We start from the raw sequence: 15,995 nt of genomic DNA on the forward strand, positions 1-15,995 counted from the left end.
TGTCTCTGGGAGAATGGCTAACGGTTCTTTGTCGCTGGTGTCCGGCGAAGCCGCCGCTGGGAGGACCGGCGTCTCTCTTGCTCTCGAAGAGGGGAATCAGACCTCCCTGAGCAGCACCACCTGCTGTCTCCCAGTACAATAGCACCGTCCTGCTGTGGTCGTCCTTATCAGCTCAACTGTTCAGTGGCGACTGAGGTTAAATAAAGAGTTTGCCATGTTGACTGTATTTAATACTGACACCATTATCTAGGATGAGATGAACTGTTATTGTCAGGTAGATTGTAAAGAGCATGGGGGCCATCACCACACCAGGCTGGATTTTGAGGAGCACTGTTGTAGATTTCCCAGTAAGAAGTTTAACAACACCAGGTTAAAGTCCAACAGGTTTATTTGGTAGCAAAAGCCACACAAGCTTTCGGAGCTGCAAGCCCCTTCTTCAGGTGAGTGGGAATTCTGTTCACAAACAGAGCATATAAAGACACAAACTCAATTTACATGAATAATGGTTGGAATGCGAATACTTACAACTAATCAAGTCTTTAAGAAACAAAACAACATGAGTTTTCCCACTCAGCACAGTGGTAGTCATATCACCCTGAAGTATTGCAGATTGTGATGAAGTTTCATGGGCATCCAAATGTCTGGAACACAATCTACACAGGCTTGTGATTTATTACGTGAAATGCTGTGGTCAGGTTGATGAATACAATGAAGAGTTCCTGGGTATTGTTCTCAACATCTTCTTTAAATCTGTCTAGAAACAAGCTGAAAGTCAAAATTCCTGAAAAATCTAGTACAATGGATTGGATACAGTGCCTGGATGGCCAACAAAAGTCTTCCCTGCCAGGCCTCATGTGTGCGGAACCTGTTGGACTTTAACCTGGTGTTGTTAAAACTCTTACTATATTTACCCCAGTCCAACGCCGGCATCTCCACATCAGGTCCTGTTCTCCCAGATGGCTAAGAATTCAGGGGAGGTCAAAGAAAATGATTCGAAGACATTCTGAAGCTCTAATTGAAGTGTGGCAACATTGGCATGAATGAATGAGAGGAACTCGCTACCAATAATCCAGACTAGCGATAATGGAATCAGATCCTGTATTCCGGATACCACTACCTTGTAGGACAACCTGCACCATGTCCCGAAGGATCTGCAGTCAAGAAATGGCCTGTTCAGTCACTTGAAGTCGCAACTGGCAGCCCCAAGTGGACATCATTTGGTCCCTGACGGCGCCTCTTCGCTTTGGGAGAGGAGTACGGCAGGGCTGCCCCTTGTCCGGCCAACTGTATTCTATATGCGTGGAGCCATTCTTGCGCCTCTTGCGGAGGAGGTTGTTGGGTTTGGCTCTGCGCGGCCCGGACGTAGGGGTGGTCCTGTCGGCTTACGCCGATGACGTGCTCCTCATGTTCACGGACCCGGCTAACCTGCGGAGGATGCGAGAATGCCAGGCGGTGTACTCCGCCGCGTCCTCCGCCAGGATCAACTGGGCCAAGTGCTCCGGACTTCTGGTCGGTCCATGGGAGACAGACCCCTTCCGGAGGAGCTCAGGCCTTTCACCTGGAGCAGGACCAACCTCCTCCACTTGAGGGCCCATCTCTGCCCAGCCGAGGAATCCTGGCAGGAGTTGGAGGCCAAAGTCTCCGACCACTTGAATCGCTGGACAGGGCTGCTCCGAGTGCTGTCCTACAGGGCACGAGTTCTCATCATAAACCAGCTGCTCGCCTCTATGCTGTGGTACCGGATGGTCCCTTTGACCCCCTCCCCCTGGCTTTGTCACAAATCTCCAGAAAACCCTTGGGCGGTTCTTCTAGGACAACCGACTGCACTGGGTCTCTGCCGCGGTTTTGCATCTCCCGCTTGCGGAGGGCGGTCAAAGTCTCGTGTGCCTTCGCACACAGGTGGCGAGCTTCCGCCTCCAGACCCTGTAGAGGTACCTTTACGTCGAGCCTCCTCCACGATGGTGTGCACTGGCGACGTATTTCTTCCACCAGTTGCACGGCCTGAATTACAACGTGCAGCTCCTGCATATAAACCTGAGGCGCAATTCGACCTCCTTGCAGGGTTGCCTGTCTTTTACAAGGATATCTTCACTGTCTGGAACACAGTCGCCTCGCGACGCAGCTCTCCCCCATCAGGAGTGGCGGCTCTCGTGCGAGAGCCGCTGCTCAGGAATCCGCTCCTCCAGCCGTATAACTTCAGGTGGCTGACGGAGTGGAGGGCTGTGGATGCCGGAGTGATGATGTGGAGATGGGGGTGACCAGGATTGGGGACGTGCTGGATGGCGGAGGAGCGGGCTGGATGAGCCCCCACGTGCTGGCTGAGCACGTGGGGGTGCCCATCTGGCGCGTGGCCAAGGCCATCCAAGACCTTAGGAAGGTCGTGCTCGGCCCCGAATGTGCGCGTGGTCTCGAGGCGGTGCAGGCGTGCGGTGGGATCCCGTCCGAGCGTTCCCCTGTTCAGACGGAATTCCACATTGGCCCAAAGCCTATGGCCCCCCCTCCCGGGTCAGGTGCCCCACAGCATGTGCCGCCTCACGGAAATGTCCTCCATGCCTTTTTCCACCGCACGGAGGCGTTTCCTGTACGGGCTTCTGCTGCACACCTTCCACTACCACATCCTCGCCTGTCGCCCGGATACACTTGGCGGGCCTTGTTGCCGCCGGGCGGCGGAGGTCCCCAGTGGAGGTCCCTCTACGGAGGGATCTCCCCCAATTACATCGGGGACCTGGGGTGGAGGGTGATGCATGCAGCAATTCCGCACAATCGTAGGATTCACTGGTTCACGGGCTCCGAAGCTTGCCCTTTCTGTGGCCATGTGGAGTCCGTGGACTATGTCTATGTTTTGGGTCTTAGGTTGCACTCCCTTTTTGATTTCCTGAAGAACCTTTTGTTGATGTTTTGTTTGCACTTCAGTCCCATGCTCCTGATCTACGGACACCTGGTGCGGAGAGGGTCGGGATGGCGATCTCCTCGTGAACCTGCTCCTGGGCCTGGCGAAACGCACCATTTACAGGTCCAGGCAGCGGGCGATCGAGGGGGCCGTCCATCCTGACTGTCTGCCCCTCTACCGCAGCTACGTTCGCGGCCAGGTGTCCCTGGAGAGGGAGCATGCGGTGTCCATGGGCGCAGTTGACGCCTTCTGCGCCCGTTGGGCACCGCAGGGGTTGGGGTGCTTTATTGACTCTAATAATCACATTATAATTTGATGTTTTAAGTTTCCTTTGTGTTTCTGTTCTGTTCAGGCCCTCCTTTTTGGGGAGCTGCCCCTTTTACTTTATCCCTGAGTTAATCTGAGTTGGTTTTATTTGTTTGGCCCTAAAAGAGGCCAAGTGGACATCATCTTTGAATCGAGAGATAGCGACGAGGATTGAGGAAAGGTCACTGAGCCGAAACATTCACTCAGCCTTTCTCTCCCTAAACATGCCGCTGAGTAGTTCTATAATTTTTGTTTTTTACGTGATTAAGCAAAGATGTGCTAGCAACTCCATCTTGAACACAGCTTGTATTTATAGAGTAGCTTCAACACAATAAGACATCCAAAGAAGCTTCACGGGAGCATTATGATAAAAAAATTTGATCCTAAACCTCATTAGGCAATGTTAGGGTCATAGATCAAAAGCTTGGTCAAAGAGATAGGTTTTAAGGAGGAAAAGAGGGAGAGAGATTTAGGGAGGGAATTCCAGAGCTGAGGGCCTTGGCAGTCGAGGGCAAGTGACTAATGCTGGATTGGTTTACAATTGGGGATGCTCAAAAGACCAGAATTAGAGGAGCACAGTTATGTTGGAGGATGGTGGGGCAGCAGAAGCTAACAGAGATGAGGAGAGATGTTATGGAAGAATCAGAAAACCAAGTATCAGCATTGCCCTAATTAGTAGCATTGTCATCTCTAAGGTATGATGTGGAGATGCCGGCGTTAGTCTGGGGTAAGCACAGTAAGAAGTCTCACAACACCAGGTTAAAGTCCAACAGGTTTATTTGGTAGCAAATACCATAAGCTTTCGGAGCACAGCTCCTTCGTCAGATGGAGTGAATATCTGTTCTCCAACAGTGCACAGACACAGAAATCAAGTTACAGAATACTAATTAGAATGCAAATCTCTACAGCCAGCAGGTCTTAAAGGTACAGATAATGTGGGTGGAGGGAGCATTCAACACAGGTTAAAGAGATGTGTATTGTCTCCAGACAGAACAGCTAGTGAGATTCTACAAGCCCAGGAGGCAAGCTGTGGGGGTTACTGATAATGTGACATAAATCCAATATCCCGGTTTAGGCCGTCCTCATGTGTGCGGAACTTGGCCATCAGTTTCTGCTCAGCGACTCTGCGCTGTCGTGTGTTGTGAAGGCCGCCTTGGAGAACGCTTACCTGAAGATCCAAGGCTGAATGCCCGTGACTGCTGAAGTGCTCCCCCACAGGAAGAGAACAGTTTTGCCTGGTGATTGTCGAGCGGTGTTCATTCATCCGTTGTCGTAGCGTCTGCATGGTTTCCCCAATGTACCATGCCTCGGGACATCCTTTCCTGCAGCGTATCAGGTAGACAACGTTGGCCGAGTTGCAAGAGTAGGTACCGTGCACCTGGTAGATGGTGTTCTCACGTGAGATGATGGCATCCGAGTCGATGATCCGGCACGTCTTGCAGAGGTTGCTGTGGCAGGGTTGTGTGGTGTCGTGGTCACTGTTCTCCTGAAGGCTGGGTAGTTTGCTGCGGACAATGGTCTGTTTGAGGTTGTGTGGTTGTTTGAAGGCAAGAAGTGGGGGTGTGGGGATGGCCTTGGCGAGATGTTCGTCTTCATCAATGACATGTTGAAGGCTCTGGAGGAGATGCCGTAGCTTCTCCGCTCCGGGGAAGTACTGGACGACCAAGGGTACTCTGTCCACCGTGTCCCGTGTTTGTCTTCTGAGGAGGTCGGTGCGGTTTTTCGCTGTGGCGCGTCAGAACTGTTGATCGATGAGTCGAGCGCCATTTCGTGTTCGCCATATCCCTCATAAGAACAGGATATGGCGCTCGACTCATCGATCAACAGTTCCGACGCGCCACAGCGAAAAACCGCACCGACCTCCTCAGAAGACAAACACGGGACACGGTGGACAGAGTACCCTTGGTCGTCCAGTACTTCCCCGGAGCGGAGAAGCTACGGCATCTCCTCCGGAGCCTTCAACATGTCATTGATGAAGATGAACATCTCGCCAAGGCCATCCCCCCACCCCCACTTCTTGCCTTCAAACAACCACGCAACCTCAAACAGACCATTGTCCGCAGCAAACTACCCAGCCTTCAGGAGAACAGTGACCACGACACCACACAACCCTGCCACAGCAACCTCTGCAAGACGTGCCGGATCATCGACACAGATGCCATCATCTCACGTGAGAACACCATCTACCAGGTACACGGTACCTACTCTTGCAACTCGGCCAACATTGTCTACCTGATACGCTGCAGGAAAGGATGTCCCGAGGCATGGTACATTGGGGAAACCATGCAGACGCTACGACAGCGGATGAATGAACACCGCTCGACAATCACCAGGCAAAACTGTTCTCTTCCTGTGGGGGAGCACTTCAGCAGTCACGGGCATTCAGCCTTGGATCTTCAGGTAAGCGTTCTCCAAGGCGGCCTTCACAACACACGACAGCGCAGAGTCGCTGAGCAGAAACTGATAGCCAAGTTCCGCACACATGAGGACGGCCTAAACCGGGATGTTGGATTTATGTCATATTATCAGTAACCCCCACAGCTTGCCTCCTGGGCTTGTAGAATCTCACTAGCTGTTCTGTCTGGAGACAATACACATCTCTTAAACCTGTGTTGAATGCTCCCTCCACCCACATTATCTGTACCTTTAAGACCTGGCTGGCTGTAGAGATTTGCATTCTAATTAGTATTCTGTAACTTGATTTCTGTGTCTGTGCACTGTTGGAGAACAGATATTCACTCCATCTGACGAAGGAGCAGCGCTCTGAAAGCTTATGGTATTTGCTACCAAATAAACCTGTTGGACTTTAACCTGGTGTTGTGAGACTTCTTACCATCTCTAAGGTAGAAAGGGGTGCAATGAAGACCAACTCCACAGATTGACCACAAAAATCAAGCAGGTATTCCTGTGGAGCACCGATAGACTGCGAGACTGTGGAGGTGCTTCCTTGCGTACAAGATATTAAATTGAGATGCCATCTGACTGTTTATCATTTCTCACTGTGATAACTCAGGCCAACACCCTCTCTCCCTCTGTAAGAACAGTGCGATAAACTCCTCTTTAAAAGCCCAGTTATTTGACTGTATTTTAATACATATATGAGACAATAAATCAAATTGAACCCCCCCTCTCTGATAGCCAAGTCTAAACCTCTCTCTCCCTCTCTAATAAACCAGTCAAACCCCCATCTCTCCAATAACTATGTCTAACCCTCTCCTTTCTCTCTTTAATAACTAAGTCCAACTCTCTCACTCATTCTAATGATCCCATCTGACCCCCGCTCTCCAATAGCCCCACCTCACCCTCCCTCTCTCTCCAAAAGCCCCACCTCACCCTCCCCCTCTCCAATAGCCCCACCTCACCCTCCCTCCCTCTCTCCAATAGCCCCATCTCATAGAATCCCTACAGTGCAGAAGGAGGCCATTCGGCCTATCGAGTCTGCACCGACCACAATCCCACCCAGGCCCTATCCCCATAACCCGATGCATTTACCCCAGCTAGCACTCCCACCCCCCGACACTAAGGGGCAATTTAGCATGGCTAATCCACCTAACCCACACATCTTTGGATTGTGGGAGGAAACCGGAGCACCCAGAGGAAACCCACGCAGACATGGGGAGAATGTATAAACTCCACACAGACAGTGACCCAAGCCGGGAATCGAACCCAGGTCCCTGGCGCTGTGAGGTTGCAGTGCTAACCACTGTGCCACCGTGATCCACCCTCTCTCCAATAGCCCCCTCTCACCCTCCCTCTCTCCAATAGCCTGTCTCACCTCTTTCCAATAGCCCTGTCTAACCCGTCTGTCTCTCTAATAGCCACATCTTACCCTCCCTCTCTCTAATAGCCTTGTCTAACCCCTCATTCTCTCTCACTAATAATCCAGTCTAACCCCCCCTTCTCTCTAATAACACAGTCCAACCCCCTCATTTTCTCTCACTGTATCTAATAAATAAGTCTAACTCCCCCTTTTTCCCTAATAACCCACTCAAACCCCCACCTAATAACCCAGTCTGACACCCTCATACTCTTCTCTCCTAATAACCAAGACTACCCTCTGTCTCTCTAATAATCCAGTCTAACCCCCATTCTCTCTCTAATAACTCGGTCTAACCCCAACGCCCCCCTCTAATTCTCCCTAATAACCCAGTCAATTCCCCCCTCCCTTATAACCCAGTCTAACCCCCTCATTCTCTCCTAATAGCCCAGCCTACTCTGGCCCCCCCCCACCCCGCACTCTCTCTCTCTCTCTAGTAATCCAGTATCAACCTCCCCACTCTTCTACCTAATAATCTGCCCCCCCAATAAAAAAGTCTACCCCGAATAACTCAGTCCAACTCCCTCTCCCTACAAACCCTGTAAAACTCCTTCACTCACCCTCTCTATTAACCTAGTCTAACTCCTCTCTCATAACTTAGTCTACCCTCCCATAACCCAGTTTCACCCCCTTCTCCCTAATCAGTGAAAGCCCCTCTAAGTCAATTTTACCCACTCTCTAATATCCCAGTTTACCTGCCCCCTTCCTCCGTCCCTCCCACCCAGTTTACCTGCCCCCTCCCCTTACCCAGTTTACCTCCCCCCTCCCCCACACCCAGTTTACCTACCCCCTCTCCCAGTTTACCTACTCCCTCCCCCAAACCCAGTTTAACTCCCCCATAACCTAGACGTCTCCCCATAACCTAGTCGCCCCCCCCATGATCTAATCATTTCCCCATAACATATTCCCCAATAACCTAGCACACTCCCCAATAATCTAGCCACCCACTCCCCCCAGAACCTAGCCCCCCTCCCCCCATAATCTAGCCCCCCACGAGCTAGCCCCCCTCCCCTAACCAGGCCCCCCACCCTCCCATAACCTGCCCCCCCACCCCCCCATAACCTGGCCCCCCCACCCCCCCATAACCTGGCCCCCCCACCCTCCCCCCCCAAAATCTGGCCCTCCCCCTAACCTGCCCCCCCCACACCCTCCCCCTAACCTGCCCCCCCCCCACACCCTCCCCCTAACCTGCCCCCCCCCCACACCCTCCCCCTAACCTGCCCCCCCCCCCCACACCCTCCCCCTAACCTGGCCCCCCACACCCCTCCCCCTAACCTGGCCCCCCCCACACCCCTCCCCTTAACCTGGCCCCCCACCCCCCCCCATAACCTGGCCCTCCCCCATAACCTGGCCCTCCCCCTAACCTGCCCCCCCACACCCCTCCCCCTTAAACTGACCCCCTGAAGTGGGAAAAATATACAGAAGAGTACACTTTAAAAATGACTGCCTGGCACATAAAGAGTTAAGACCACAAACAGGCACTGACTCTTAGCCTAGACAATTATTTAGGATTAAAGACACTCAGACAACTACTTGTAAATTAAAATATGCAGGAATTAGATACTGCAGGAAGCCAGTGGAAATAGGGACAAAAGGGTCTGGTAAAGAGATTAGCTACAGGTGGGATCGGGAATACAAAATGCAGGAAAACCAATTACTGTAAACTACTGTATGAATAGATCGAAACTAAAGTCATTGATAGTCACTGACGTAGGAAATGTATCCATTCATAGAACAATGCGATGTTAACATGCTTATGTCTGTATCTGTCTGTATTTGTCTATAACGATGTGTTTAACGATCGATCACCTACTTGATTACAATGATGTGATAATGGTGAGATGTCCGGTCTATCTATTGTGTAAAAGGTATAAAGATGGACCGCTCCTATTGTCTCATTGAGAGAAGGTAGCTGTCTAGAAGCACTGCGGAGTGCCAGTGCCTTTTCTCCACGAAGCTTCATCAAAATAAAACTGTACTGTTGAAACCTTCAAGCCTGACTCTCAAAGTGGCATTTTTTCCCCAACACCCCTCCCCCTTAACCTGCCCCCCCCACCACACCCCTCCCCCTTAACCTGGCCCCACCCACACCCCTCCCCCTTAACCTGCCCCCCCCACACCCCTCCCCCTTAACCTGCCCCCCCCCACACCCCTCCCCCTTAACCCAGCCCCCCCACCACACCCCACCCCCTTAACGTGGCCCCTCCACGACACTCCCCCTTAACCTGGCCCCCCCACACCCCTCCCTCTTAACCCGGCCCCCCCCACCACACCCCTCCCCCTTAACCCGCCCCCCCACACCCCTCCCCCTTAACCTGCCCCCCCCACATCCAACCCCCATAACCTTGCCCTTCCCCCCCCCCCGCCCCCCCCCCCCCCCCGTAGCATGGTGCCCCCCCTAACTTGCCCCCCACCGGTAACCTGCCACCCACCCCCGCCAACCTGCCCCCTGTAACCTGCCCCCCCCCCCGTTAACCTACCCCCCCCCCTCCCCCCGGTAACCTGCCCCCCCCTCCCCCCGGTAACCTGCCCCCCCCCTCCCCCCGGTAACCTGCCCCCCCTCCCCCCGGTAACCTGCCCCCCCCCTCCCCCCGGTAACCTGCACCCCCCCCCTCCCCCCGGTAACCTGCCCCCCGGTAACCTGCCCCCCCATCCCCCCGGTAACATGCCTCCCCCTCCCCCCAACATAACCTGCCCCCCCTCCCCCCTCCCCCCGGTAACCTGACCCCCCCTCCCCCCGGTAACCTGACCCCCCCTCCCCCGACATAACCTGCCCCGCCCCTCCCCCGACATAACCTGCCCCCCCAACATAACCTGCCCCCCCCACATAACCTGCCCCCCTCCACATAACCTGCCCCCCCCAACATAACCTGCCCCCCCCAACATAACCTGCCCCCCCCAACATAACCTGCCCCCCCCAACATAACCTGCCCCCCCCAACATAACCTGCCCCCCCAACATAACCTGCCCCCCCCAACATAACCCGCCCCCCCAACATAACCCGCCCCCCCCAACATAACCCGCCCCCCCCAACATAACCCGCCCCCCCCAACATAACCTGCCCCCCCCCAACATAACCTGCCCCCCCCAACATAACCCGCCCCCCTTTTCTCCACGAAGCTTCATTAAAATAAAACTATTGTTGAAATCTTCAAGCCTGACTCACAAGTGGCATTTTTCCCACAACAATTGGCATAGTCGGCTAGGATCCTATTACTGGTGAGATCGATTGGCCACGATCGGAGCCGGGGTAGAGATCACTGAATCTGTGAAGTCAGACAAGGTCAAGAATACAGTTTGCAAGGGGTTAAACTTAAGGGGTATTTGTAGTAATAAGTATTGTTGTATATGATATAGTGATAAGTACTAACTGCTGATAGTGATAAGTAACTGTTGCTTGTGCTGACCGACAAAGAGGACAAGGTAGTGCCCGTCTCAAAACCCTGCCTTAGACCGGTTGTTAAGAGGAGGAACCTCCCACGCGAAGGTCAGGAGATTGAAGTGGGGAAAGAGACACCAAGGGCACTTAGGATTGTGAAGCACAAGTGGCAGAGGTCGGTTAACATCAAACTCTGCAGTGGCGAACAAACGCAGAGTTGCCATCTGATTGCATGAAAGTTTGAAAAGTTGGGAACTGTACTGTCAATGTTGTGAAAAGCGGGGCGGAAAAGGAGCTTGATCAACTCTGACCTAAACCGGACTCCAGTGGAGAAGCACATTGCCGAGGTGGTAATAGTGGAAGCCGTGAGTATAACTTGAAACCCTGTAACGGTAGTGAAACACTGTACTTGAGTAGTAATAGTGGCCAGGGGTAGTGAAGTCCCTACAGTAGAGAGCACATTTTACTAGCGAGTAATCGTGGCCGGGGTTAGTGAAGTCTGCAAAATGGCAGATAATGAAGTTAAAAGGGGATTTGCAGGATCCCTCATTGAAATTTACATGACAGACAGGAAAGAGTTAATAAAGAGAATGCAAAAGAATGGCTGGGATACTTCTCACACCTTAGAGCAGCAGAGAGAGTGGATAGATAAAGAAAAGAGAAACAAGACAAAGAAGATAGGAGTAATGTTAACACATCAGTTAGCTGGTCTAATTGAGCAAGTAGTCACCTCTACTAAGAAGTGGAGAGAAGATAAAGAAAGTATTAGAGAATTAGAATCCCGAGTGAGGGAACTGGAGAAGCAAAACCAGGTAGTAGAAGAAAAGCAATGGAGAGGGGAAACTGTTCCTCTACCTCCTTATGAATCCACACAGCAGGGACCAACCGCTCCCCCAGAGGAGTGGGAAACGCTAGAACACAACTTAGCACCAGTAACTCGAGGGGGAACAGATGCGCGACCAAAAGCAACTTATAAACCATTCACCCCAAGTGAGAGACAGCAGATAATGGCTTCCCTGGGTAAATGACAACCTAGAAGCGCAAACACTAAATTCTGGGAAGAATTAGACACAATCTGGGTAGGACACCAATTACACCTGAGAGACATACACCAGCTGGTCAGGGCAGCCTGTCCAGCAGATAAGTGGAGGTAGGTAGCAGGTGGACCCGCCGCTCCTCCAGCACAGAATTATAATGGGGGACGGTGGACACATGCAGTCGCCCTAACATCGGAGATAGATGCCCAACAGGCACCCTTCACCCAGTTTAAAGCAGAGATTCAGAGGGTATTAAGGAATGCTCCCACTAACTGGAGCAGAATTACCACAACAAAACAGTTAAAAGGGGAAGGAGCTTCTGAATACGGGGAACGATTGTTCCAGATATACCAAGGGTGCTCAGGACAAGGGAACCCAGGTCGAGGGGATTGAGCGTTCATCCAGGCTTTTAAGGATGGACTCTCGAGTGCTCACCAGGTCATCCTAAAAATGGGAGTGATTATGTCCCAAGATTACGATGAGTTGGTAGAGTGGGCTAGTGGCGTACCTGGAGGTGGATAGGAGAGATCTTAGTTTCTGTATTTCAGTGTGTTTGTGTGATCTGGTAGCTTGTCGAATGTAGGTGGTTGTTGCTGTATTAGATTGAGAACAGGAGCTGAAGCCTGTTTGTTCCTGTGGAGTGTTTGTTGTAGGCAGTGGGTGCAGTGCTTTGCACTTCGATTTAGCCTCAGGGAGGCTGAGGGAAGTGTCAAGACTGTTAAAGATTAAAGTGATAAGATTTCTTGAATTTACTTCTGTTCACAGTTTGGAAGAAAGAAGAATAAAAGGGACTGTCTTAATCAACGTTCTGTATTCTCTTTAAATGTTTTACTTACATCCCAGTTTGAATGAAAAAGGATGTGCTGTGGAATGATTGTTGGAAGCTTCCATGTGTGTTTGTGTGTGTTTAAACAAAGTGGTTGCGTGGATGTTTTGCTTGCGTTAATGTTCTTACCCTAATTGTGATTTTACAACAGTGGGTTTGATAAAGAGTTTAAATAAAATTGGAAAGTAAATTGAAATTTAAGAAAGGATTTAAACCTTGGAAGGAACCATGTGCTCTTTCCTTTGTCTTGAAGTAGAAATTGTAAGAGTTAGTTGAGAATTTAAGAGAAGAAAATAAGTACTTTTGTGGAAAGGTAGAAAAGCAGGTACAAAAGAATAAAGGTAAATATATTGTCTGAGTCAGTTTAAAATATATCAAGTCAGTGAAATACAGTGTTAAGGTCTGCAGGATATCGCGATTTATGAACGTCTGATAGTTTAGTATTCTGTAACCAGTTAAAATTATATACTGCCGTCGGAATTTCATGTGCCATCTATTGTTCAAGGTTTGCCAAATATAAAAACACTGCAAAGCTTAAAATCTAGTCAGTTAAAAATCAAACCAAAACGTTTCTAATCAAATAACTTTGATTTTGATTCGGCACCTGTTATTTTCCTAGAGTGCGGGGGTTTTGATCTGGAGCTCAGTTTAAAAATGGAAACGGCTTGAATTAAAGGGGTTTGGATATCACGGTTACGATGTGTAAAGTGGTATGATACAGCTGCCGCTTGATTATTTTTATTATACAGTATAGCATTGCCAAATAGATCCGAGAATAAAATCAAATCCTGAAAAGCCTGAACCAACTTTGTATGATATATTTGTATACTATATATTGTGTATTGATAAAGACATAATAATTTTGTGAAGTACTGTGGTGCGGCGCTTGCACGCAAACAAATGATCAAATTAGAGATAATGTAAGAGTACATCATGTAAAGATCGGAGCTGTATGGCATGTGATTTTAATGGGGAAAGCGATGTCTTTTGATAAGATTACATACAAATGAATGGATGTCCAGCTGCAGCTAAAAAAGGCCAGCACAAAGTGTTATTTAATTCACACTCAGCTTTCTATGGAAGGGGAAATGTAGTTAAATGTAACTAACAGAACTGCTTTCCTCAACACAGGCATAGACTGCAAGCAAGAACGATGGCGTGCGCGGGTGAATAGATAATATAACTTGTAAAGATTATATGAATTATAGTGTTAGGTTTGATATTTGATCGTTGCGAATATGTATGTAATCGCGTATGTAACTTTGCCTTGTCGCGACTGTAAATTTGACTGGATTGGAGGATAACTTGTTTTACAAAGCTCACATACAGTTACACGGGAAGCGAACTATATGTTACCCGTTAGCACAATCGGTAGAAGCCCTATTTGTAGCCACCCCTGGGTGGATCCCTCATGACTTATATACAGTAGATACATCAGATGCACCCTGTAAGGGACAAATTGGCAAATATAAAAGCGGTATACAGGGGAGATGTGTGGGACTTGTAAACCCCACAGATCCTGTGTGCAGGGGGTTCCAACAGGTGGGAGGAAAAGCTTGTTCAGATACTGCAAGCTATCCACTTTGTTTTATGGGGCAGGGATGGGGATGTGCCTATGCCTTGGTCCCCAAGAATGATTCCTGCGTATAGACGCAGTGTGTCCGTCAACATTGTCGGGTTAATAAGGGACAGTTTACTTGCACTTGTGATGAACAGAAATGTCTGAATATAACCGCGGGAAGACAGCGGTCTTGGACAATGCAATGGAACTCACGTAAGCTCAGCCAAATGGACATACCCATTTGATACTTACCAGGTGGTGGGATCAAACGGTGAGTCAAGTAAACCGAACAATTGGCAATATGAACAAACTCATAATCAAGACACTAAATGTTACCGGGCTAAGAAGGGATATGTGTTCCTCTTCAAATGGTACTTACATGACAGAAACACCAAACCTCCCAAACTGTTTTGCAGTAGGAACAATCGGACCACTGACTGTTCCATACCCTCAGAAGGGGCATATTCGGAGGAGAATAGTAAGTCGGGCTATCAGCAAAGAATTCTGCGCTGACTGGGAAGCCCTGGACACAATGGGATCCTCACTGGGATATGGGTTCCTTGGAGCCTTATCTCTGTGGGGGAGGGGGGAGGGGGGGGGGCAGCAGGAGTGATTAGTGCAAAGAATAGGAATCATATTGTTTGTGGACTAACAGTCCTGGGAAACAGCACTTCAAAAGCACTGGAGGCTGTTAACCAAGAAATGGCTGAACTGAGGTTATATGCACAACAGACACAATATGCAGTGGACTACCAGTTAGCACAACAAGGGGGAGTGTGTACAATTATAGGCAATAAATGTATAACCCATGGCACAGACGAGTCCTACAACATTACACAAGTCATCAACAACTTCAGGGAACAACTTGATAGCTTAGACAGGGACCCAAGAAAGGAAGTAACTGGCTGGAGTGGCTAATAGGGGGGGTCCTGGGAATCTTACTTATTACATGGATTGGTCATACTCATTTCAAGTGTAATTGTCGGATGCCTGAAGGTCTGCTACAAGATTATGGCGACAAGAATTGTGATGTGGAGATGCCAGCGTTGGACTGGGGTAAACACAGTAAGAGTTTTAACAACACCAGGTTAAAGTCCAACAGGTTTATTTGGTAGCAAATACCATTAGCTTTCGGAGCGCTGCTCCTTCGTCAGATGGAGTGGAAATGTGCTCTCAAACAAGGCACAGAGACACAGAAATCAAGTTACCAAGAATACTGATTAGAATACGAATCCCTACAACCAACCAGATCTTAAAGATACAGACAATGTGGGTGGAGGGAGCATTAAGCACAGGTTAAAGAGATGTGTATTGTCTCCAGACAGGACAGCCTGCAAGTCCAGGAGGCAAGCTGTGGGGGTTACTGATAATGTGACATAAATCCAACCTCCCGGTTTAGGCCGTCCTCATGTGTGCGGAACTTGGCTATCAGTTTCTGCTCAGCGACTCTGCGCTGTCGTGTGTCGTGAAGGCCGCCTTGGAGAACGCTTACCTGAAGATCAGAGGCTGAATGCCCATGACTGCTGATGTGCTCCCCCACAGGAAGAGAACAGTCTTGCCTGGTGATTGTCGAGCGGTGTTTGTGAAGAATTGAATAAAAATAAAATAAAATAAAACGACAAGAATTGTGCCAGGAGCCAGTGTACCCATCGAAGAAAAACCACTAATGAAGATCCCCGAAGACATCAGAAGAAACGAAGAAGGAAAGAAGAAAACTGAACTCTATATTGAATGTATAATTGTTGGTCTAGGGATTATTAATGCCATAATCCGACCAAAAGTGGGGACTGAAGTAGGAAAAATATACAGAAGAGTACACTTTAAAAATGACTGCCTGGCACATAAAGAGTTAAGACCACAAACAGGCACTGACTCTTAGCCTAGACAATTATTTAGGATTAAAGACACTCAGACAACTACTTGTAAATTAAAATATGCAGGAATTAGATACTGCAGGAAGCCAGTGGAAATAGGGACAAAAGGGTCTGGTAAAGAGATTAGCTACAGGTGGGATCGGGAATACAAAATGCAGGAAAACCAATTACTGTAAACTACTGTATGAATAGATCGAAACTAAAGTCATTGATAGTCACTGACGTAGGAAATGTATCCATTCATAGAACAATGCGATGTTAACATGCTTATGTCTGTATCTGTCTGTATTTGTCTATAACGATGT

This window comes from Mustelus asterias, chromosome 12 (assembly GCF_964213995.1).
Source record: "Mustelus asterias chromosome 12, sMusAst1.hap1.1, whole genome shotgun sequence".
In the NCBI taxonomy this organism is placed as follows: domain Eukaryota; kingdom Metazoa; phylum Chordata; class Chondrichthyes; order Carcharhiniformes; family Triakidae; genus Mustelus; species Mustelus asterias.